Source organism: Felis catus, chromosome C1 (genome assembly GCF_018350175.1).
Source record: "Felis catus isolate Fca126 chromosome C1, F.catus_Fca126_mat1.0, whole genome shotgun sequence".
Classification (NCBI taxonomy): Eukaryota; Metazoa; Chordata; class Mammalia; order Carnivora; family Felidae; genus Felis; species Felis catus.
Genome location: NC_058375.1, coordinates 104,490,024 through 104,512,099, shown reverse-complemented (window position 1 = coordinate 104,512,099; position 22,076 = coordinate 104,490,024). Strand labels below are relative to the sequence as shown.

General features: G+C 44.1%; 4 non-coding genes and 1 pseudogene across 4 annotated transcripts; 3 read left to right on the top strand and 2 right to left on the bottom strand.

Moving 5' to 3' along the window:
* Positions 1-12,837: 12,837 nt before the first annotated feature.
* TRNAE-UUC lies at positions 12,838-12,909 on the bottom strand. The gene has a single exon. It is a non-coding gene; the product is annotated as a tRNA-Glu (tRNA).
* Positions 12,910-15,097: 2,188 nt separating this feature from the next.
* Positions 15,098-15,170, top strand: TRNAV-CAC. The gene has a single exon. It is a non-coding gene; the product is annotated as a tRNA-Val (tRNA).
* Positions 15,171-17,376: 2,206 nt separating this feature from the next.
* LOC101100238 lies at positions 17,377-18,365 on the top strand (annotated as a pseudogene).
* Positions 18,366-19,773: 1,408 nt separating this feature from the next.
* Positions 19,774-19,847, bottom strand: TRNAN-GUU. The gene has a single exon. It is a non-coding gene; the product is annotated as a tRNA-Asn (tRNA).
* Positions 19,848-20,550: 703 nt separating this feature from the next.
* On the top strand, positions 20,551-20,622 carry TRNAH-GUG. The gene has a single exon. It is a non-coding gene; the product is annotated as a tRNA-His (tRNA).
* Positions 20,623-22,076: the final 1,454 nt, after the last annotated feature.

Below are 22,076 nucleotides of genomic sequence, written 5' to 3'. Positions count from 1 at the left end.
TTGAGTAAATACCCAGTAGTGGAATTATTAGATCATATTGGTAGTTCTATTTTTAAATTTTGAGGAATTTCCATGCTGTTTTCCACAGTAGCTGTACCAGCTTACATTTCCATCAACCACACACTAGGGTTCCTTTTTCTCCACATCCTCCCTCGCCAACCCTTGTTAGTTCTTGTGTTTTTCATTTTAGCCATTCTGACGAGTGTGAGGTGATATCTCATTTTGATTTTGATTTGCATTTCCCTGATAGTGAATGATGTTGAGTATCTTTTCATGTGTCTGTTGGCCATCTTTGGAAAAATGACTATTCATATCCTCTGCCTTTTTTAATTTGATTATTTGGCTTTTTGGTGTTGAGTTGTATAAGTTCTTTATATATTATCAATATTAAGCTCCTTATTGGATACATAATTTGCAAAATATTTTCTCCCATTCAGTAGATTGTCATTTTGTTTTGTTGATGATTTCTTTCACTGCGTAAAAGCTTTTTATTTTGGTGTAGTCCTAATAGTTTAATTTTGCTTTTGTTTCCCTTGCTAAAGGAGACATATCTAGAAAAATATTTCTACATCTGATGTCAAAAGGGGTCACTGCCTATGTTTTCTTCTAGGAATTTTATGGTTTCAAGTCTCACACTTAGGCCTTTAATCCATTTTGAGTTTATTTTTGTACATGGTATAAGAAAGTGGTCCAGTTTCATTCTTTTGCATGTAACTGTCCAATTTTCCCAACACCATTTATTGAAGAGACTGTTTTTTTCCCTTGTATATTCTTGCCTTCTTTGTTGTAGATTACTTGACCATAAGTAAAGCATAAGTTTATTTCTAGATTCTCTATCCTGTTATATTGCTCTATGTGTCTATTTTTATTCCAGTACCATACTATTTTGGTTACTATAGCTTTGTAGTATATCTTGAAATCTGGGATTGCAATACCTCCAATTTTATTCTTTTTCAAAATTGCTTTGGGTATTTGGGGTCTTTTGGGTTCCATAAAAATTTTAGGATTATTTGTTCTAGTTCTGTGAAAAATGTTGTTGGTGTTTTGATAAGGATTACATTAAATCTGTAGATTTCTCTGAGTACTAGAGACATTTTAACAATATTTGTTCTTCCAATCCATGAGCATGGAATTTTTTCCCATTTATTTGTGTCATCTTCAACTTCTTCCATCAACATTTTATAGTTTTTGGAGTACAGGTCTTTTACCTCCTTGGATAAGTTTATTCCTAGGTATTTTTATTCTTTTTGGTGCAACTGTAAATGGAATTTTTTTTCTTCCAAGATTTTATTTAAATTCAAGTTGTTAACATATGGTGTAGTATTGGTTTCAGGAGTAGCATCTAGTGATTCATCACTTACACATCACATCCAGTGCTCATCCCAACAAGTGCCCTCCTTAATGCCTGTCACCGAATTAGCCCATCCCATCACCCATCGCCCCTCCAGCAACCCTCCATTTGTTCTCTATAGTGAAGAGTCTCTTTGGGTTTGCCTCCCTCTCTGTTTTTATCTTATTTTATTTTTCCTTCCCTTCCCCTATGTTCATCCTGTTTTGTTTCTTAAATGCCACATATGAGTGAAGTCATATGTGGAATTATGGCTGATTGACTTATTTCGCTTAGCATACACTCTAGTTTCATCCACATCATTCCAAATGTCAAGATTTCATTCTTTTTGATGACTGAATGTGTGTGTGTGTATATATATATACATATATATACATATATATATATATATATATATATATATATATATATACCACATCTTCTTTATACATTCATCAGTTGATGGAAATTTGGGCTCTTTCCATAATTTGGCTATTGTTGATAGTGCTGCTATAAACACTGGAGTACATGTGCCCCTTAGAATCAGTATTTTTGTTTCCTTTGGATAAATACCTAGTAGTGCAGTTGCTGGGTCATAGGGTAGCTCTATCTTTAACTTTCTGAGGAAGCTTCCACACTATTTTCCAGTGTCATTGCCCAAGTTGTATTCCCACCAACAGTGTAAGAGGAATTGTTTTCTTAATTTTTCTTTCTGCTGCTTCACTATTAGTGTATAGAAATGCAACAGATTGCTGTATATTAATTTTGTATCCTATAACTTTACTGAATTCATTTATGAATTCTGATGGGTTTTTGGTGGAATCTTTAGGGATTTCTATATATAGTATCATGTAATCTGCAAATAGTGAAAATTTTACTCCTTCCTGACCAATTTGGATGGGTTTTATGTCTTTTTCTTGTCTGATTGCTGTGGCTATGACTTCTAGGACTGTGTTGAGTAAAAGCGGTAATAGGGGCGCCTGGGTGGCTCACTCGATTGAACATCTGACTCTTGATTTCAGCTCAGGTCGTGATCCCAGGGTCATAGGATCAAGCCCCACATTGGGCTGCATGCTGAGTGTGGGGCCTGCTTAAGATTCTCTCTCTCTCTCTCTCTCTCTCTCTCTCTCTCTCTCCCTCTCTCTCTCTCTCCCTCTCTCAAAAAAAAAAAAAAAAAAGGTGATAAGACTGGACATCCTTGTCTTGTTCCTGATCTTAGAGGAAAAGCTCTCAGTTTTCACCAATGAGTATAATATTAGCTGTGAGTTTTTCACATATTCCCCCAGATATTTTTAATAAGCACACCAAGAACTATGATGCTGGGATTGGGAGCTTTCTCTACTGACGTTAATTTGAACATCCAGAAACTCTCCTGGTTAATGCTTCCTTCTATTTTATTTTTATTTAATTAAATTTATTTATTTATTTTTCCTTCTCTATTCTTTCTCTATTCCTTCCTGCTCTATGTAAGCAGAATAAGCTCAAAGAGGATAGTGAAGGGGCACCTGGGTGGCTCAGTCGGTTTAATATCCGACTTCAGCTCAGGTCATGGTCTCAGCTCAGCTTAGGTTCATGAGTTTGAGCCCTGCGTCAGACTCTGTGCAGACAGCTCAGAGCCTGGAGCCTGCCTCAGATTCTGTGTGTGTCTCTCTCTTCCCTTCCCCTGCTCACACTCTGTTTCTCTCTCTCTTTCTCTCTCAAAAATAATAAAACCATTTTAAAAAAAGAGGATAGTGAAATCATCCACTAAAGTGTTGCATCCACATGACTCCTGAAACAGAATGCTACGGGCACCAGTGACAGTCACAACAAAGTTTATTACAACGAGAGGCAAGGCCGACTGATCGGGACCAACACTCTTGATAAGAGTGTGGCTCCGAACAGCCGGGGTACAGAGTTTTTAAAGCCGATCACATCGTTTTATCATTATCTGGGAACAGAACAGAGAAACAGTTCCCAGATGAGTTAGAAACAGTTGCCAAATGAGTCAGAAACAGTTATTGAATGAGGTGATTATTTTAGACTTTCTGCCGCTAAGTTGTAACCAGTGGATCTCCTTGACCTTGTCTCTGATGCTCTTTTTTTGAGCTTTTGTTTCCTTCATTGGTAAAGCCTGATTCACAAGAGTATGAAGTATGATTTACAAGAGTGAAAGCAAGGCTGTTATCTTTTGGCCTTCAGTGTCAGAACAAAGTTGTTATTTTTCAAGCTAAGCGTTAGCCTTACACTACAATTTAACCCTTACAAAAGCATATGCGATATGTGATGAAGCTGGTATTCACATCTTAGACTGCTTTTCCCAAGGCTGTGCTTTTATTTCTTCAGCACAGACCCAGGATGGGATTTGTGGACAATATCCGTAAGAGTTAGTTATTCCTGGTAACTGTTACTTATACATTCAACAACTATTTACAACAATGTTTTATCTGGCAGTTTCTTGTGGAGGCACTGGGGAGATTGGATGAACAAGGCAAACAGCGTGCCTGCTCTCAGGAAGATGGTTTCCTGGCACAGGAGCCCAGTATTTTGTAGATAATCACATCAATACATTTTAATTATGACTGTGATAAGTTTTACTTAATACTTGTGTTCCTTCATCCCATTGTGTCAGCCACAACTGAAAATTGACTGAGTGTAAATAATAGGACTATAGAAGTGTGATTTTAAAAATGCCCCAGGAGGGGCCCCTGGGTGGCTCAGTTGGTTAAGTGTCCAACTTTGGCTCAGGTCGTGATCTTGCGGTGTGTGAGTTCGAGCCCTGTGTCAGGCTCTGTGCTGACAGCTCAGAGCCTGGAGCCTGCTCTGGATTCTGTCTCCCTTTCTCTCCACCCCTTCCCCATTCACGCTGTGTCTCTGTCTCTCTCAAAAATAAACATTTTAAAATATGTCCCAGGAAAGGCTCTTTGTTTTAACAGTGGAAATACCTATGTTTGTTCCAAGGTCCCCTGAAATTTAGATGTGGGTTCCTGGGGGGTGTGTTATATCGTTTGGACAGAGAAGCTTGAGGCCAAGGTTTGTGTGGTGATTCTGATGCCATTTAGTGGTGGGGGAGTTTGGGAAGATCTCTTAGTCTCTGGGCCTGTTTCCTCATCAGTAAAATAAGGTTATTGTTCTAGCTCTTCGAGGTCTTCTCCCACTCAGTTTTCTCTGAGTCCGTGGGGAACTATAATGTGTATTAAACATGCCCTGGGAACTGCTGCTGGGACCTGACCTGGGCCCTACGGTGTGTGTTTCCTCTAATAGCCTGAGCTGAGCCAATGCCCTGAGAGTCCAGAGCTGAGAGAGAAAATGGAAGAAAGCAAATTTGGAGGATGAAAATTATCTGAAGAAAGCCAAGATAATGGCAGAGCATGTGGTAGCCAACATGACAAGAATAAAGATGGTCTTCAGGCTGGGTTCAAAAAAATCAGGGAACCCTAAGAAATGCCTGTAGTATCATCGGACTCCTCAAAGAACATCCTAAGTGAAGCAGTGAGAACTAGGAGAGTAACTTACCCAAAGTGAACTTGTTGTAAAGGAAAAACATCCCTGGTGTGTCTCCTCTAGCCTCAGTATTACAACACTAATTTATTTCTGACACCAGATATGTGAGTTTTCCACACGTCAGTAATTCTGCAACACCAGTTGGGTGTCTTACAATTTAACTCAATTCAGACACTGACTAATGGAGTTAGTGTCCGATCCCACAAGAGTTCAGTCCCTTCAGATTGTCTCTTTCCCATTTCAGATACCAATCACCAGTCCAGGTTATTAACCACGCCTCTGGCCCACCAGCTACAACCCAGAGGTTCCCAGAATCCCTTCCTTGGGTTAAGTTAGTTTGCTAGAGTGTCTAACAGAACTTAGGAAAACAGTTTACTTACTAGGTTACTTGTTTATTATTTCAAAATATAACTCAGGAACAACCAGATGGAAGAGATGCATGGGGCAAGGTATATGAAAAGGGGCGCAGAGCTTCCACACGCTCTCTGGGGTTGCCACTCTCCTAACACCTCCCTGTGTTCGCCAGCCTGGAAGCTCTTAGAGCCCTATGGTTCTGGGATTTTTGATGGAGGCTTCATTACGTAGGCATGATTGAGTAAATTATGGGTTATTGGTGATTGAGGCAATTTCCAGGCCCTCTCCCCTCCCTAAGGGTAGGAGGGTAGGACTGAAAGTTCCAACCTTCTAATCACAGTTAGTTCCACTGGCAACCAGTCCTCATCCTTAGGGGCTTTCCAAAAGTCGCTCCATTAACATAAATTCAGGTGTGGTTGAAAGAGGCTTGTTGTGAATAACAAAAAACACCTTGGAAAACTTAGAAGTATTGGGCTAATTCTTCAAAAAACATAAGCTAGCAAAACTGAACCAAGATGAAATAGACAATCTGAAAATCCTATAAAGATTGAAGAATTGAATTTGTTTGTTTTCTTTTTTTAAGTAGGCTCCACACCCAGCACAGAGCCCAACATGAGGCTTAAACTCATGACATGATGCTGAGATCAAGGCCAGAGCCAAAATCAAGAACTGGATGCTTAACCAAATGAGCCACCCAGGCATCCCTGAAGAATTGAATTTGTAATTAAATAACTCCCCATAAACAAGTCTCCCAGCCCAGATGGTTTCACCAGAAAAGTCTATGAAACATTTAAAGAAGAAGTAACATGAATTTTGATGAGGGGGCGTGAAGCAAACCGAGGACAAAGCAGAAGCTAACACCCCCCACGCACACTCCCCCTCCCCCGCCACACACTAGGTGGGACAGGTATGATATTCCTTGGACTCTCCTGGCTATCCAAAAACAGGAAATGACAAAAAACTGGTAAGAGTCTCCACCAGTTTACCAGAAAAAGGCAATCCCATCAATAGCCTAAAGTCCAGGAACTCCCTACAGTCTTAATGTTAATGCTTTGCTAGAGGGAAAAACAACCTTAGCTTGACAACAGCAAGGCCTCCAATAAGTCTTTAGCATGTGAAAGTATCTCTTGAAACCCCCTCTTGACTTCATCTCCCCACACTCCATAAAAGGGTCGCCCCCATACTTATAGCGCAGCTCTGCCTGCCCAAGGGTGCTGTCCCCATGCTTTAATAAATCACCTTTTTGCACCAAAGGTGTCTTCAAGAATTATTTATTGGCCGTCAGCTCTGAATCCCATGAACCGCCCCCATCACCCCAAAACTTCATCAATTTTACACAATCTGAAATATACAAGAAGAAGGAACACTTTCCAACTCATTTTATGAGTCTACCATTACCCTGATACCTAAACCAGGCAAAGATAGTACAAAAGAATACTATAAACCAATAGTCCTCATGAACTTAAATGCAAAAATTATCAGCAAAATATTAGCAGATTGAATCCGGCAATGTATAAAAAAAAGTATACACCATGACAAAGTGGGATTTATTCCAAGTGTGCAAGGTTGGCTTAACACTAAAAAATTAATTGATATAGTTTATGGTGTCTGTCTTTCAATCGGATGGGGGCCCCCAAGTGTGGGGTGACCATCAGGTGGTGTGGTAGAGCCCCTCCCTAAGGAATGTGGTGGAGGCCTTCTCAAAACAAAGGAAGGCAACACGCAATTTGGCCCAATGAACTCCTATACACATATGCATAACTCTAACAGACTCTGCAACTTGGACTGTGTCCAATCAGACTCTATGTGTCACCATATACAGGAGACAAAGAAGTCGAAATTGCATAAAAGCCCCACTGCACTTGAGGCTCTGCTTTTTTGGGGTCTTAGCCCACTGAGCCTGTGGTGGCATGAATAAAACTGCTTCCTGGAAAGAAGAGCCTCCATGTCCCATCTCTGTGTGAAAATCCTGCTACAGTGGAAGCTGGTGGCTTGAGCGGTGAAAAGATTCACCCAAGGCAGAGCGAAGGAGAGAAGTTTATTGAATACACCATAAGGGGGCTACAGACAGGTCAGCAGAGTGTCTGCAATGAGGCAGTGGGTGGGGGCTGTGTTTAAATGTGGAAGGTGAGGAGTATGAGTAAGTAAGGCATTTCCTCTTTTTTTTTTTGAACTGTGCCTGGTTGTAAGTAGCCCATTGGTTAGTCAGGGCCTATGGATATGTTGAGATGAGTTGCCCGGTGGTGGGCCTGTCTGTATTCAGCCAGAGAGTCACTGAGGGCTCTTTCTACATTCCATTGCTCACGCACACCTGTTGTCTAAAAGCGGCTTCTACATATTTCACTATATCAACAGGCTAAAGAAGACACAACATACTATTACACCAACTGATGCAGAAAGAGTATGCAACAGAATCCAATACCCATTCATGAATAAAACTCTCAGATAAATAGGACAAGAGAGGCAGTTCCTCAATTTAATAAAAACTATTTACAAAAAACCTACAGCTAACATTATACTTGGTGGTGAAAGACTGAATGCTTTTCCCCAAAGATTAGGAACAAGAAAATGATGTCTATTCTCATGACTTTAATCAATATCATACTGCAAGTTCTGGCCACTGCAGTAAGGCAAGAATAAAGAAAAGGCATACAGATTAGTAAGGAAGAAATAAAACTAACCCTATTTGCAGATGACATTACTGTCTATGTAGACAATTCCAAGGAAAAAAAAGAAACCCAGAACTAATAAATGAGTTCAGCAAGATTGCAGGATACAAGATCAACATACAAAAATCAACTGAATTTCTATACACTAACAATGAGTACTTGGGAATTATTTAATTGAATTTAATTGAAGTTGAAAACCAATATAATTTACAATTGCTCCAAAGAAAATGAATTACTAAGGTATAAATCTAACAAAGCAAATAAAGGATTTGTGTGCTTAAAATGACAAGATCCTGATGAAAGAAATAAAAAAGACCTAAATAAATGGAGAGATATACTCTGTCCATGTTTGGACATCTCAAGATATTAAAGATGTCAACTCTCCCCAAACTGACCTATAGGTTTAGTGCAATTCCTATCAAAATCCCAGCAAAAATTTTTGGAGACATAGATAAGCTTGTTATAAAACTTACAAGGAAGTAACAGACTCTCAAACAGCTAATATAATCTTGAAAAAGAAGAATAAAGTGAGAGGAATCACTCTACCTGAAATTAAGGGTTATTATACATAGTAAGCAATACAGTGTGGTGTTGGTGAAAGCATAGATATATCAATGGAACAGAATAGAGAACCCACAAAATAGACCCACACGCGTATGTTCAACAGATTTTTTTTATAAAGGTGCAAAAGCAATCCCATGGAGGAAGGATAGCCTTTTTCAGCAAGTGATACTGGAGCAATTGGACATTGATAGGCAAAAAAAAAAAAAAAAAAAAAATGAGCTTCAACTTAAAACTGTTCGGGATTTAGGACTAGGCAAAGAGTTACAGCACCAAATATTGGCACCAAAAGCATGATCCATTAAAGGAAAGATTGATAGATTGGACCACATCAAAATTAAAAACCATTGCTCTACAAGACTTTGTTAAGAGAATGAAAAGACAAGGAGAAAATATTTGCAAACCATATATCCACGAAAGACTAGTATCTAGAATATAAAAAGAATTTTGGGGCGCCTGGATGGCTCAGTCGGTTAAGCATCCAACTCCGGCTCAGGTGGTCATGATCTCACAGATCATGAGTTTGAGCCCCGCATCAGGCTCTGTGCTGACAGCTCAGAGCCTGGAGCCTGCTTCTGATTGTGTCTCTCTCTCTGCCCCTCCCCAACTCATGCTCTGTCTCTTCGGTCTCAGAAATAAATAAACATAAAAAAAAAAAAAAAAAAAAAAAAAACTCACCAGTAAAGTAACAACCCAATTAGAAAATTAACAAAGATATAAACTGATATTTCCCCTGAAAGGATATAAAGACTGCAAATAAGCACGTGACAAGCCATTACATCACTAGCCATTAGGCAAATGCAAATTAAAACTGCAATGAGATATCATTCCACATATCTGAAATGGCTAAAGTTAAAAATACCAAATACCGCTATAAAGAATTTCATTATATGCTCCTATAAAATTGTTAAATGCTGCTTAAATATGTAGTTAGCTACTCTGTGCTTCCTAGTAAAGGTAAATCTCATGACAGTCAGATGTTCAAACTCTAAACTTGCTTCATTCTGATTTTCACTGATCAACCATAATGATAATGATAATGATAATCCTTAATGATAATGATAATCAACCATAATGATAATCCTTATATAATTTTTTTGGCAATTAAACATAACCAATAATAGCTACCGTAAAGTAATATTATGGCACAATTTTCAAATATTCTCTTATAAACTCATCTTTTACTATTAGAGCATTCTACTCAGATGACTCTGGCATGATCATGCTCTATGGCTAAAGGTCTGAGAGTGTTAATTTTTAGCTGTATAAATAGCATCTTTCCTTGAGGGAACCTATCTTTCCTTCATTCCTTCATTCCTTCCTCTATGATTGTGAATTTGTTAAGGATTTGTGGTTATTGTGACTCAAGTCAGACCTATGTTCACTAGACCTAAAATATTTCTGTTTATACAGATCAAGTAAAATTCTAATAGGTTACCCATCTATTTCAGATCTGGGGACACTGATGAGTTCATGATAAAGAGTGGTAAGCCATTCTGATTAGTGCTTCAGGTCTGCTACCCGTTGTATTAGCTGTGACCACTTTTTCTTTAGAGATTTATCATTGTCATGTGACCCTCTCAACGCCATCTTTCCATTATCCCCACTAATTTCAGGAATCACAGTTCAATGGCAGCAGCTCCCACTGTCCTTCAAGAAATAGCCACTACAGAGTCCTTTGAAGATGCAGAGACAGCCCTCTTGAATATATTTCTCACAACCTTGTTGAAAGTAGTGTGTTCTTCTCGACCTTTCCAGAGAATATAGATAGGGGTGAGTGAGCTTGTCTTACATGATAAATCCTCTCTAGTATCCTGATCTCCCTAAGCTTTTGGATACTTTCCTCTGTTAATATACCAAAGAAGTTCTGGCGTTTAAACTTCATTTACAATAGGCCACTTTTGGTGCAAGTTTTCGGTCAACCAAGCAAGTGAACAGTGAAAGCCTCTTGAGTAAATGCTTTGCTACTGCATGCCATGAACTGACAGTATTCCCTGACATCAGGGTCCTTAATACCTTCAAATCTAAACAGGTCTAAGACCCCATAGCAGATAATCCAGAACACATTCTCAGAACCCATACCTAAGCTCATATTCTTCCAGGACCACTTCACTTATTATAACTCAGTTCTAACCGAGGATGTCACTACAACAATGTTAAACACAATAGAACAATGGCACCTCACAAAGAAATAAGACTGGGAACTTCAGCAAATTGCATCTCTGCTACCATGTGACTTTCTCACGCCTACACACATACACACATGCACATACACACACACAACTTACTCCCTCCTGACCATTTGTTGGATCAGGCATATACACTGATAAGTTATTCAACAAAATAAGACAAGATTTGAACCACCTGGTAGGCCTCAGTGTCCTGTCTTACTTGCTTCACCATCCTTCTACTTTCCTCTCATCAGATTCTCAGTTATTCCTGCCCCTGGAGTATGTCCTTCAAGCTTGTGGCCCTTAAGCTTGTGGGATATTGTTTACATTTATTCCCTGGCTAGAAATCAACTCAAAGGATAGCATTCATTGTCAATCCCAGGGCTTTCTTGTAGAAAAAAAATGCTTAGAAAAGTAATGCTTGAATATTTGCTTTTCCTCCAAAGAAAAAACCTGAAGTGACACTGCTGATGTCTGTGAAGTTAGCTGTGAAGTTAGCTGTGGGAAGCATGCTAAAAACTGAAGCTCTTGCATTCACCATGGGGCTAAGGAGAAACAGCAGTAAAAATTGGTTGGAAGAAAGCTTCTGCGTCCACAAGACACCTCACTTCAAGCAAGGGGAAGTAAAATTTAACTGGGTTCTGGTGTCTTCTCAGTTTGCAGATGGGATTTGCAGAATCTTTCATTCTGAGGGAGGTAAGGAACAAGTTAGGGGAGGACAGTTGGCCTGCCAGGCTAGCCCTGAAATCACTTAACTAACAGGGATTCTCACAGGCCCCCAAATGTGTTCCATGATATGACTTCCCTAGTCACGTCTCCAAGGTCCAAAGCCTCCCCAGACTTACAGAGTTAGAGGACCCTGGACGGGCATAGGATGAAACACCAACAGCTAGTTGTAGCAAGAAACACCAACCATAGCTAGTTCTATGTTCCAGAGTATGGCACAAAGACTTCAGGGTCACCTGTCCCTTGGACTATAAACTCAGTGCTTGGTGGCATAAACCCACTTAGCATCAAAGGCTTCCTTTTGAGTTTTTTCAGGTAGATTCCTTACACTGTTGGGTTTTGCTATCATTTGATCAGTGATCTCATTCTCGTTGCTTTTATCATTTAAATCAGATAACAAAAAACTCTAATGAGTGGAGTATTGGTGGACTTAACTGAAATATTTTCATGTGGAGCTCTAGAAATAAAGATAGAATTTGTCTGCAAAGTTGTTTTCTTGGATTGCCAGAATTTGGCTCTTTGTAACTGTGTATGCTTTCTTAGAAGGCAGGCTTGGTATGCTCAAACCCGGTTTTCAACTCTTCTTGCCCCCTTCAGCCAGCTTGAATCTATTTCCAGGGTTCTTTGGAGTCCAAGGATGCAAATGAGGTCTCTTATATTTCTTGCATTTTCAAGCAAGGTCCTTCAGAAAAGAATAAAGTTTTTCAAAGAAAATAATTTTTACTCAGTTTCTGAAAGGATTTTTTTTTCCATTCAAATATAACTAACAGTGTTATTATTAGTTTCATTTTTCACATGTAAGGCAACTTCTCCACTGTAGTGGCTCCTCACCCCTTCCTGAATACAGAGCTTTCTGCTGTGTCAAATTTAGGGCATGTGATACGCAAAATTCATATGCATAATATACCAGGAGCAAAGTCTTCAGAAAGAACTGAGACAGCTTCAGACAAATGAGAGCTCAGCTCTCCAGAGGCCCCTGCTTTGGGGCTTTATTGCCTCTCCCCTGGAAGTAAGGGCCCAGGATTTTCACATCCTGGATTCAGAATCCCACATCTCAGGCGGGACTCCTGATTTTGATCAAAGCACAAATTGAAAGTTTTTATCCCTTGGACCTTGGAGCTTCTGGAAGCTGCAGAAACTGGGGGACTTGCACAGCTGTGAGGCATGAGAGAGCTCCTTGCAAGCCAAGAGCAGTGGGACTCCCCACCTCCCCCTTGTCTTTCCCTTTCATTCCTCTCAAGCTGCAAGGCTCCTCTCTTGCCTTTCTTTCAGAAATAGAGGGCCCTTTGCTTTCTGTCATTTTTTAAAATTCTATTTGACCAAATCTTTCAATGTTTATTTATTTTTGAGAGAGATGGAGAGAGCGAGGCAGTGTGCAAGCGGGGGAGGAGCAGAGAGAGGGAAACACAGAATCCGAAGCAGGCTCCAGGCTCTGAACTGCCAGCAGAGCCTGGAGACAGCCTGGACCCGGAGGCCTGCCCCTGCCCGCCCCCCACGTGGGGATGAAGATCCAGATTCGTGCATGTAGAACCATTAAAAAATGGTCTTCCCTGACCGGGAATCGAACCCGGGCCGCGGCGGTGAAAGCGCCGAATCCTAGCCACTAGACCACCAGGGAGCTGCCAGCCGCTTCTTTTTAAGAAGCATGAGTACTCTCCGCGTTAAGCGGTGGCTACTTCCCGTCTGTTTGCTCTGGGTGACGCGCACCCCTCTCAGTAATTGTCCCCTAAGGCCGTTCCCTCTATAAAAAATGCCCCACAACAAAGACAGCGGTTGCGCCCCGGGGCCCCGCCAGGTCCACAAGTCGCCCCGTCCAGGCCGCACCCGTGGCTGCGTGTGGACACAAGGTCGCCGCGAAGAGGCGGGGAGGGGAGGCGCCCGGAGTGAGACCCCGCAGTCCCCAACATCCCCCCAAAGTTTGGGACGCAGCGACAGAGGCGGCGCGGACCGAGACGGCTTTCGAGGCAGGCTCCGCAGCCCTGGACTGGACTCGGGTCCCGCCCCCCCCCCCCCCCCCCACCGACCCCGGCCCCCCAGCCACACGCCGCACGCCCGCTTTGTCCGAAAATCCTGCTGCTGCTTTTGTTAATTGCCGTCTCGGAGCCACACAACCGGCTTGCTGATTCGGGCAAACGACTCTCCCGACACAGGCGGGAGATCAGTTTAACGCTGGCACCTTGGCTCCCTCATCCCTAAGTCTAGGGATCGTGGGTTTGAGCCGCCGTTGTTCTTTTTCGGGGGGAGTGGTGTTGCGGGGGGGAGTGAGGGGGCGGCTCTGTCCCTCTTCCAGGCCTGTCCTCGAGGGCAAGGGGTTAGGGCCGGGGCCCCTCAGCGTAGTTCCTCTTGCGGGGTGTGGAATCCCACGTGCCTTCCGTTTCAGCCAACAGAGAGGCTCCAAGGACCGCTCGACTGGGTTTACGGGAACCCAGCTGATCCAAGTGTATTAGTTTGTGGTTCTCCAGCCCCGACTGCACGTCTTGCTCCTGGAGGGGAAGGTTCAAATACTCCTTCCTCCTGTCCACGTACAACCACAGAGGGTCCGGACACGACAGAAAGACAGTGAATCCTCTCCCCTGGCTGGGGGTGGTAGGAGAAAAATAGAATTTGGAGGGAAGGAAAGGGGGGAGGGTGACCTAAAGAAATTCAATGATGGAAAGCTACTTTGAAGGCCACATCTTTTGGAAGCAGGTCCTCCGGTTGCTGGTGACGATGGTGCATCCCTAACTGCATTTTGAGCCAAAGCAGAACAAAGCAGAGCACTGTGGGCTGGTGTCCAGTGAGTATGCTGCCCGCACTTCCTTCGGGTTGGAGCACTTGAACTTTGAGCGAGAAGGCCACGCAGTAACCATTGCACTAAGATCAACCGCTGGAGAAAATGGCATATTCTTCGCCAAACTTCTTAAGCTGTACTTCTAAAGGAAAAAGAGAAAAGGGGAGAGGGACAAGAAAGAAAAGCAAAGAAAGAAAGAACATTAGTCTTTCCCAGCATTGGTCGGCTAGCATTTTGCTGTGAGGTGAGCTTGAAAACCCCTCCAGGCACATGCTTTCTGTGAAAACCACCTTTACCTCTTGACCTGTCCTAGGTTAAAAATCACATTCCTTGACCTGTTGAACGGGAAAATTATAAAAGGCAAATAAAAGAAGTGTCAGGTATTGTGAAAGGTAAAACAAAACTGTTCTTCAAAACGAATCTCAAGAGGGATGAGGAGGAAATCGAATAATCATGAAATCTGCGTGCACTGTCCCTGGCTCCTGAAAAGATTTATACTTACTCTATGTGGTCTTCGAACGAATTCATTCCAGGCCGGGAATCGTGGATTGGCCTGTATTCGTGTTCGATATTTTAAAACAGCCAAATGTCCTAAGATGTGGCCTTTGCTACGGTACTGACTAAAACACACAGGCATGATTAAAATATTGGACTAAAGGAGCCGAGTAGAATAAGCGATGGCGGCAGGAATCGGAAGGACCCCTCTGCCAGGAGGGCCGCGGTGCGGCGCAGAGCCAAAGGGCTGGCGGAGGAAGAGCGTGCACCCGACGTCTGCCCTGGGGCCCCTCGTCCTGGAGGCGGACACCCTGCGTTCGGTGCGGTTCCCGAGGCCAGGCTGCTGAGGGCGCCAGGGTCCCGTCCCCAGGGGAGGCGCGGGGTCCTTTGCCGGGACCGCTCCGGGGGCGCGGGCTCCTCGCCCGCAGGGGCGCGGCTGCTTTCAGGGCCTTGGGCAGTTCAAGCGAAGTCGGCGGGCCCAACGGGTGTGGCTCAAATGCCGCTTTTGGGGGTTAGAGCGGGAGACCCAGCCGCCTGCCTCGTTTCCGTAGTGTAGTGGTTATCACGTTCGCCTCACACGCGAAAGGTCCCCGGTTCGAAACCGGGCGGAAACAACTTCCTTTTACGACCCCCTCCTCCACACTCCCCCCCCCCCCCCCCCCCACGTATATCTATTGTCCTTTAAAACGCAGAAAGAACGATGGCTTGAGCCAAGGCGGCCTCGGCGGGCGCTGTTGCGTTTCCATTTAGAAAACTAACACACAAAAAAAACAACACAAGCAAGGCCGGAGTCCCACCGCCACCTGAAAGCTTTCTCAGCACTCGACTACCAGGCCTGGTCGCTGTGTGTCTGCTCCCAGTCACCTTGGAGAGCAGGCCACACCCTTGACTGTGCCCCAGGACAAAACTCAGAAAAATTTATAGGAATACCAAAGTAGCCAGTATCCAAGAAGGTACACTGTGACAATGTCTGCCAGGCATGCAAGAGGCAGAAAAACAAAACCCAAAGGCGAATAAGCAATTGAAACTGAACGAGAGCTGACAAGATGTTAAAACTAGCAGAGAAGACTTTAAAATAGATACTATGTGTTACATATGCCCAAAGAGTTAAGTTGGAAATGTGGAACATACACAAATGACCAGGATCAAAGTTAAAGGAGGAAACTATAACATCTGAGTTAATAAATTCACCAGATGGAATTAAGAGCATATTAGACATTGTGTAAAAAAATATTAGGGAACATAAAGCCATGAACAATGGAAATATCCAAAGTGAAACGAAAAGAAAAAAAAAAACTTTTTTTTTAAAGGTTTTTTTTTTTTTCCTTAACGTTTGTTTATTATTGAGAGAGACACAGCAGGAGCATGGGAGGGGCAGAGAGAGGAGGAGACACAGGATCCGAAGCAGGCTCCAGGCTCAGCTGTCAGCACAGAGCCAGACGCGGGGCTGGACCTCACAAACCGCGAGATCATGACTTAGAGCCCAAGTCCGACGCTCAACCGACTGAGCCACCCAGGCGCTCCCAGAAAGCTTTTAACTTAACATAGCATCAGTGAATAGTAGGGCAACTTTAAAAGGCCTAATATATGAGTGATTGGAATCCCTGAAAAGACTGCAGGAGAAAATTTTTTGAAGTAAAAATGTTTGAAGAAGCAATGAGAAAAATTTCCAATCATAATGAAAAATTTAATTTAATATTCTTTATGTTTTATTTCTTTTTGAGAGAGAGAGAGAAAGAGTGTGAGTGGGGGAGCGGCAGAGAGAGAGGGAGACACAGAATCCGAAGCAGGCTCCAGGCTCTGAGCTGTCAGCACAGAGCCTGATGAGGGGCTGGAACCCACGGAGGGCAAGATTATGACCGGAGCCCAAGTCAGAGGCTTAACTGAGCCATGTAGGCGCCCCTCAGTCATAATGAAAATTATAAGCTCACCCACCCAAGGAGCCAAATGGATACAATGAAAGAACACAAGGACTATTTAAAAACTCACACCAAGTTACATCAAAACTAAATTGCTCAAATCCATGGGGGGGGGGGGTGGGTACCTTTAAAGCAGCCAGAGGAAAAAAGACATGGTACTATGAAAATTCGTTAAGGGAAACCTTACTGAAATGTAGTGGGGAGGTTCAAGGGGGGGGGGGGGCTCTCATGCCTTACCATTTGTTCTCAGTTCCAAATCCAACTGTAAAAGGTGGACCTTGTAGGAAGACACTACTTTTGCTACCCTGCAGAAAGATGAGAGGCTTTTCTCATCTCTTCTCATTTTCTCATTCATTGGCAACAGCCCAGCCAATGAAACAGTCACAACTCAGCCAATGGGAAGCCCCTATACTTAAAACTCCTAGTTTGAGCCAAAGTAGTTATTTATAATAGTCTTCCCAACTTCCCACTTTCCTGTATAAAAGAGCATACCTCTCTTTTGTTCTGTGCACTTGTCTATGGGTTTGCTTTAGCTTGCTTGTCTGGGATTGTAATTCTCTGCTATTCCTGAACAAACTGATCTTTTGCTGGTAAAACAACTGGCAATTTTGTTTTAAGGTTAAGGTACATACAGAAAAAAATAAAGATGATGTCAGACTTCTCATCAGAACCAGCACAAATGATAAGACAGTTGAGGGCATTCTGGCGCGGAGTTGGGCGGCATTGGGCACAGCTAGCGGGTCGGGCGCGGAGAGGGGGTGCAGCTCGGTTCCCCACCCCCACCCCTCCCCCTCAGGCGCGAGCCCCACCCCTCCGCCCGCCAGGCCGACCTGGCTGAACTATCCCCTGCAGCGCGAGCCCGGGGCGGCTCCGGGCGCCCCCCAGCAGACCTCCCCCCACCATGGGCAGCCAGAGCTCCAAGGCTCCCCGGGGGCGACGTGACCGCCTAGGAGGCAGCAGGCGCTTCCCCTGCTAAGGCCAACAGATGGAGAATGACCACGTGAAAAGCAATGGAGACTTCTCCCCAAGGGTGAAGGGGAATTGCCCCCCATGAACGGAACAGAGGAAGCAGCCGGGGCCACTGGCGATGCCATCGAGCCAGCATCCCCTAGCCAGGGCGGTGAGGTCAAGGCGGATGTCCCCGCCAAGGAGACCCCCGAGAAGAAGAAGAAATTTTCTTTCAAGAAGGCTTTCAAATTGAGTGGTCTGTCCTTCAAGAGAAATCGGAAGGAGGGTAGGGGTGATTCTTCTGCCTCCTCACCCACAGAGGAAGAGCAGGAGCAGGGGGAGATCGGTGCCTGCGGCGAGGAAGGCACAGCCCAGGAAGGGAAGGCTGTTGCTGCCCCGGAGGGCCAGGAGCCCCAGGCCAAGGGGGCAGAGGCTAGTGCTGCCTCCAAGAGAGGAGACACCAAAGAAGAGGCAGGGGCCCAGGCTGCAGGGCCATCCACTCCCTCTGGGCGGGAGAGTGGCCCTACACCCTCCAGCCAGCAGAATGAGTAGCTGGGTGGGGGCAGGTGGGTGATCTCTAAGCTGCAAAAACTGTGCTGTCCTTGTAAGGTCACTGCCTGGACCAGGTCCCCTGACTGCCTTCCTGTGTCCAGAAAGGAAGGGGCTGTTGCTCCCTCCCAGCCACATTCCCTCTCCTTTTCCCTCCTGTGGATTCTCCCATCATCCATTTGGCCTTCCTCTTAAGGCCAGTTGAAGGTGGTCCCTTGCAGTTTCCCAAGTTAGGTTAGTGATGTGAAATGCTCCTGCTCCTGGCCTTACCTGTCCTGTCCCCACCCCTGCAGAAGGCAATTGCTGGTTTTCTTCCCCAATTCTTTTCCAAGTAGAAAAGACATTTTCCCTATTTCCCAAATCCCTGAGCCAGATGTGGGGTGCCTACACCCTCAAACCCTGAGTGTCCAGCCTCCCCCTCCCCCACCCCACCCCTGTTGAGTTTTTAGCCTCTTGTTCTGTGCCTAGTGGCACCTGGGCTGGGGAGGACACTGCCCCTGTCTAGGTTTTTATAAATGTCTTACTCAAATTCAAACCTCCAGCTTGTGAATCGACTGTGTCTCTTTTTTGACTTGGTAAGCAAGTATTAGGCTTTGGGGGGAGGGGGAGGTCTATAATGTAAAACAACTTCTTGTTGTCTTTTTTCCCCCTCCCATTGTTGTAAATAACTTTTAATGGCCAAACCCTAGATTTGTACTTTTTTTTTTCTAACTGTTAAAAACATTCTCTTCCACCTGGTTTTACTGTAACATTTGGAAAAGGAATAAATGTCCCTTTAGAAAAAAAAAAAAAAAGAGTTGAGCAACATCTTTAAAGGATGGGGGAGGAATTCAACGGTGGAATTCTTCGCCTCCCCCCCCCCAAAGTCTTTCAAAAATGAAAGTGACTAATGACATTTACAGACATACAAATGCTGAAAGACTTCATCACCAACAGATTCACATTGCAAGAAATGTTTAAAAAGTCCTCTGGGAAGGACACTGATACTAGATGGGAATCTGTATGTACCCAAGGAGATAAAGAACAACAGAAAGGATATTTCCATGGGAAAATATAGGATTTTTTTCTTATTACTTAAATCCCTAATACCAAGAGACAGATTAAACAAAGGTAATGACAATAGATTGTGAGGTTTATAACATACACAAAGTAAAATGCATGACAAAACTAGCATAAAGGCTGGCAGAGGAGAAATGTGAAGAGATATGAGATCACTTAAAGGCAACTGTGGTAAGTTACAGATGTATATGCTATGAAGCCCAAAGCAGTAGCTGAAATAACAAAAGAGAGAGTTATAGCTAATAAACCATCAAAGGAGAAAAAGTGGAATCCTATAAAAACCATGTAAAGACTAAAGACTATGATAGAACAATTGCATTCTACCATGTAGATGTGTATACAAGTATTGACTGGATATGACAGCAGTATTATTTATAATAGTAAAAGCATAAAACCAAATTAATTTTGGTAACTATATGGAAATTAAAATTTGGTAACTATATGGAAAGGCTTAAATAAATACTAGTACAAGCAAAGAAGCCTCGTTGTTGAAACGAACTCAGGGTAACGATGTTTACTCTTGAGGATTCCTGGTGACCTCTTTTCCTCCCGAGGTCTTTGAGGATCCGTGATGATCTTGACTTAGGTCCTTCTGTTGTGCACAAGACGAGTATGGACAGGAGGGCAATAGAGGAGTTTCTCTGCAGAGGAGTTTCTCTGCCTTTAGGGGAGGGGATGGACAAGATAGAAAGAAACGACTTTCACGATCTAAAAAAAAAAAAAAAAAAAACAACGACGGGTGCGTCCCTGGGTGGGCTCGAACCACCAACCTTTCGGTTAACAGCCGAACGCGCTAACCGATTGCGCCACAGAGACCCGTGGAAGCACACGTTTTCATAGAACAGAGAGCAAGCACTCACGCAACGCTAGGGGGAGCCAACCGCCTTTTCCGGACAGCACTGCAGGCTCCAAAGCCTCGGAAAATCAGAGAAGAGTTGCGATGCGATGCAGTGTTCGTCCCGTTTGAAACCCGTGCGTTGGGCGATTCCAACGGCAGAAGGCAGCCAGCTGAACAGCCTCCCCCACACCTTGTTCCACGCTCGCGTCAGATACCAGAGCCCCCCAGAGACGCCCAGGGCTGCGACTCCCCGAGCCTGATGCAAGAGGTGCCCAAGAGAAGCTGAACGCCTGGTGGGTTCTCGTGATGGCTCCTCGGGTTGTGCCGTCTTCACCCGCCCATCTGTGCTGATGATGCTCGGCTCAGCCGCGGTCGGTGGCGTGGGAGCCGGAGTGAGAGGTGGGGGCATCAAAAGGAGAAACGTATGGAGGAGGGAAAGAAACGGGGGAGGCATGGACACCGCAAAGATACCCCACAGAGGCCTGTGCACACGCACAGGCTGGGCTGGATGCAGGGGAGATGATAAATGAATTCGAATGGGGAGGGGGAAAACGAAGGCAAGACACGAGGGAACAGCACGAGTACCTGCAGTTATCCAACAACAAAGCAGCACAGTAACTGGAATGAATTTCATCCCATTTGTCAGAGCAAGAACTGAGTTCACCGCCGGCAGAGTGGCGCGCCGTGATCGTATAGTGGTTAGTACTCTGCGTTGTGGCCGCAGCAACCTCGGTTCGAATCCGAGTCACGGCAAGGTTTTCCATTTTACTTTGTGTTTGAAACCACACGGGCCGCTCTCCTTACCTGCACGCAAAGAGCCACACTTTTCGCAGGCCACCACCAAGTGCAATACGGTCAGGAGGAAGGAAAAAACAAACAATAGTGCACTAAGCTCTATGCAGCGCTGTCCCAGAGAAACTCTGGACGCGCTCCACATCTCCCAATTTAACAGAAAATATCTAAAGATGAAGTGAAAGCTCTCAATGATCCCTGTATGTAGCTTCCACTAAGGAAATGGTCTAGTCTTATGGAGAGTTGTTTTAGTTGTTTTTTCTTTTCTTTTTCTTTTTTTGGTTTGTTTTGTTTTTTGGTGGAACTATTTCAAACATTAGCGAGACTGCTGTACACAAAAAGAACAGATTTTAAAGAGTTTGCAATACACTCCAAACTGGTCGTGGTCTACGTTGTAGTCTCCAACGTTGGATAGTCAATTTTATCCTAAAAAGGAAATTAGTAATGTGTATTCACGGAACAAAATGTCCAAATCATTAATGGACAGCTATTTAAATATTGAAATGTTTAATCACACCAGGATCGAGACAAATTTTCTCTCATCCAAGCATGGCCCTTTGATACACTTTCCAGGTAATGCCTATCCATCCTTGCTATTTTAGGGATGTCTACCCCCACAGATTAGGCTTGTCCTTTCTTCAAATTCACATGAATGAATATACACTTTTTCTAACTAACCATTATCAAGCAACATCATGTTTTTTATATGTGTTATTGCATTTGTCACACTTTCATTCTGGTGTTAATGATAATGGTGTAATGATAAGTATACCAGCGTAAAACTAAAGACCAATGACAGATACTTAAGTAATTTCAATATACTGTACTTGGGGAAAGGCTGGTAAAAATGTCATTCTACTAGTAATTTGTGGATATGTGAATACGTGTCCGTTAAAGGAAAGGGAGTCATGGACAAAAACAAATCTGCAAGAAAAGCAAGACCACCATTCTTCTTTCCTGGAGGTGTTAGAATGGAGGAGTGGGGAGGACGGTGAGGCAAGTTGGGGGAAAGTGGGATTTTTTATTGCCACTGGAGAGTGCGTCCTTCTCCATCATTCCTCCGCTCTCCAAGGCCCCGCGAGGGCTGCACGCGCCGACGGAAGCGACGCCGAGAAGTGGCCCGGGGCGCAGAGTCCGGGCTTCGGTTGGACCGCTTGCCAGGTGTCTCTTCTGGGTAAGTGCGACCCCCACAGGATATTCCAGCTCTTCCCTGGGGTGCGGTGGGAGAGACGCTGACTTGGCCAGCTCCGGGCGCCGCAGGCTCTGGCAGCTCAAGGAGAAGCAAGGATTCCGGGCTCGAGCCGGGCCCCTCGACGGGCTGGGCCGTGAGAACCAGCGCGGGAACCGGTTGCCTCCGACCGCAGTTCCTCTCTCCTCCCGTTGTTACAAAAGGTTGCTCCGCAAGCATGGGAGAG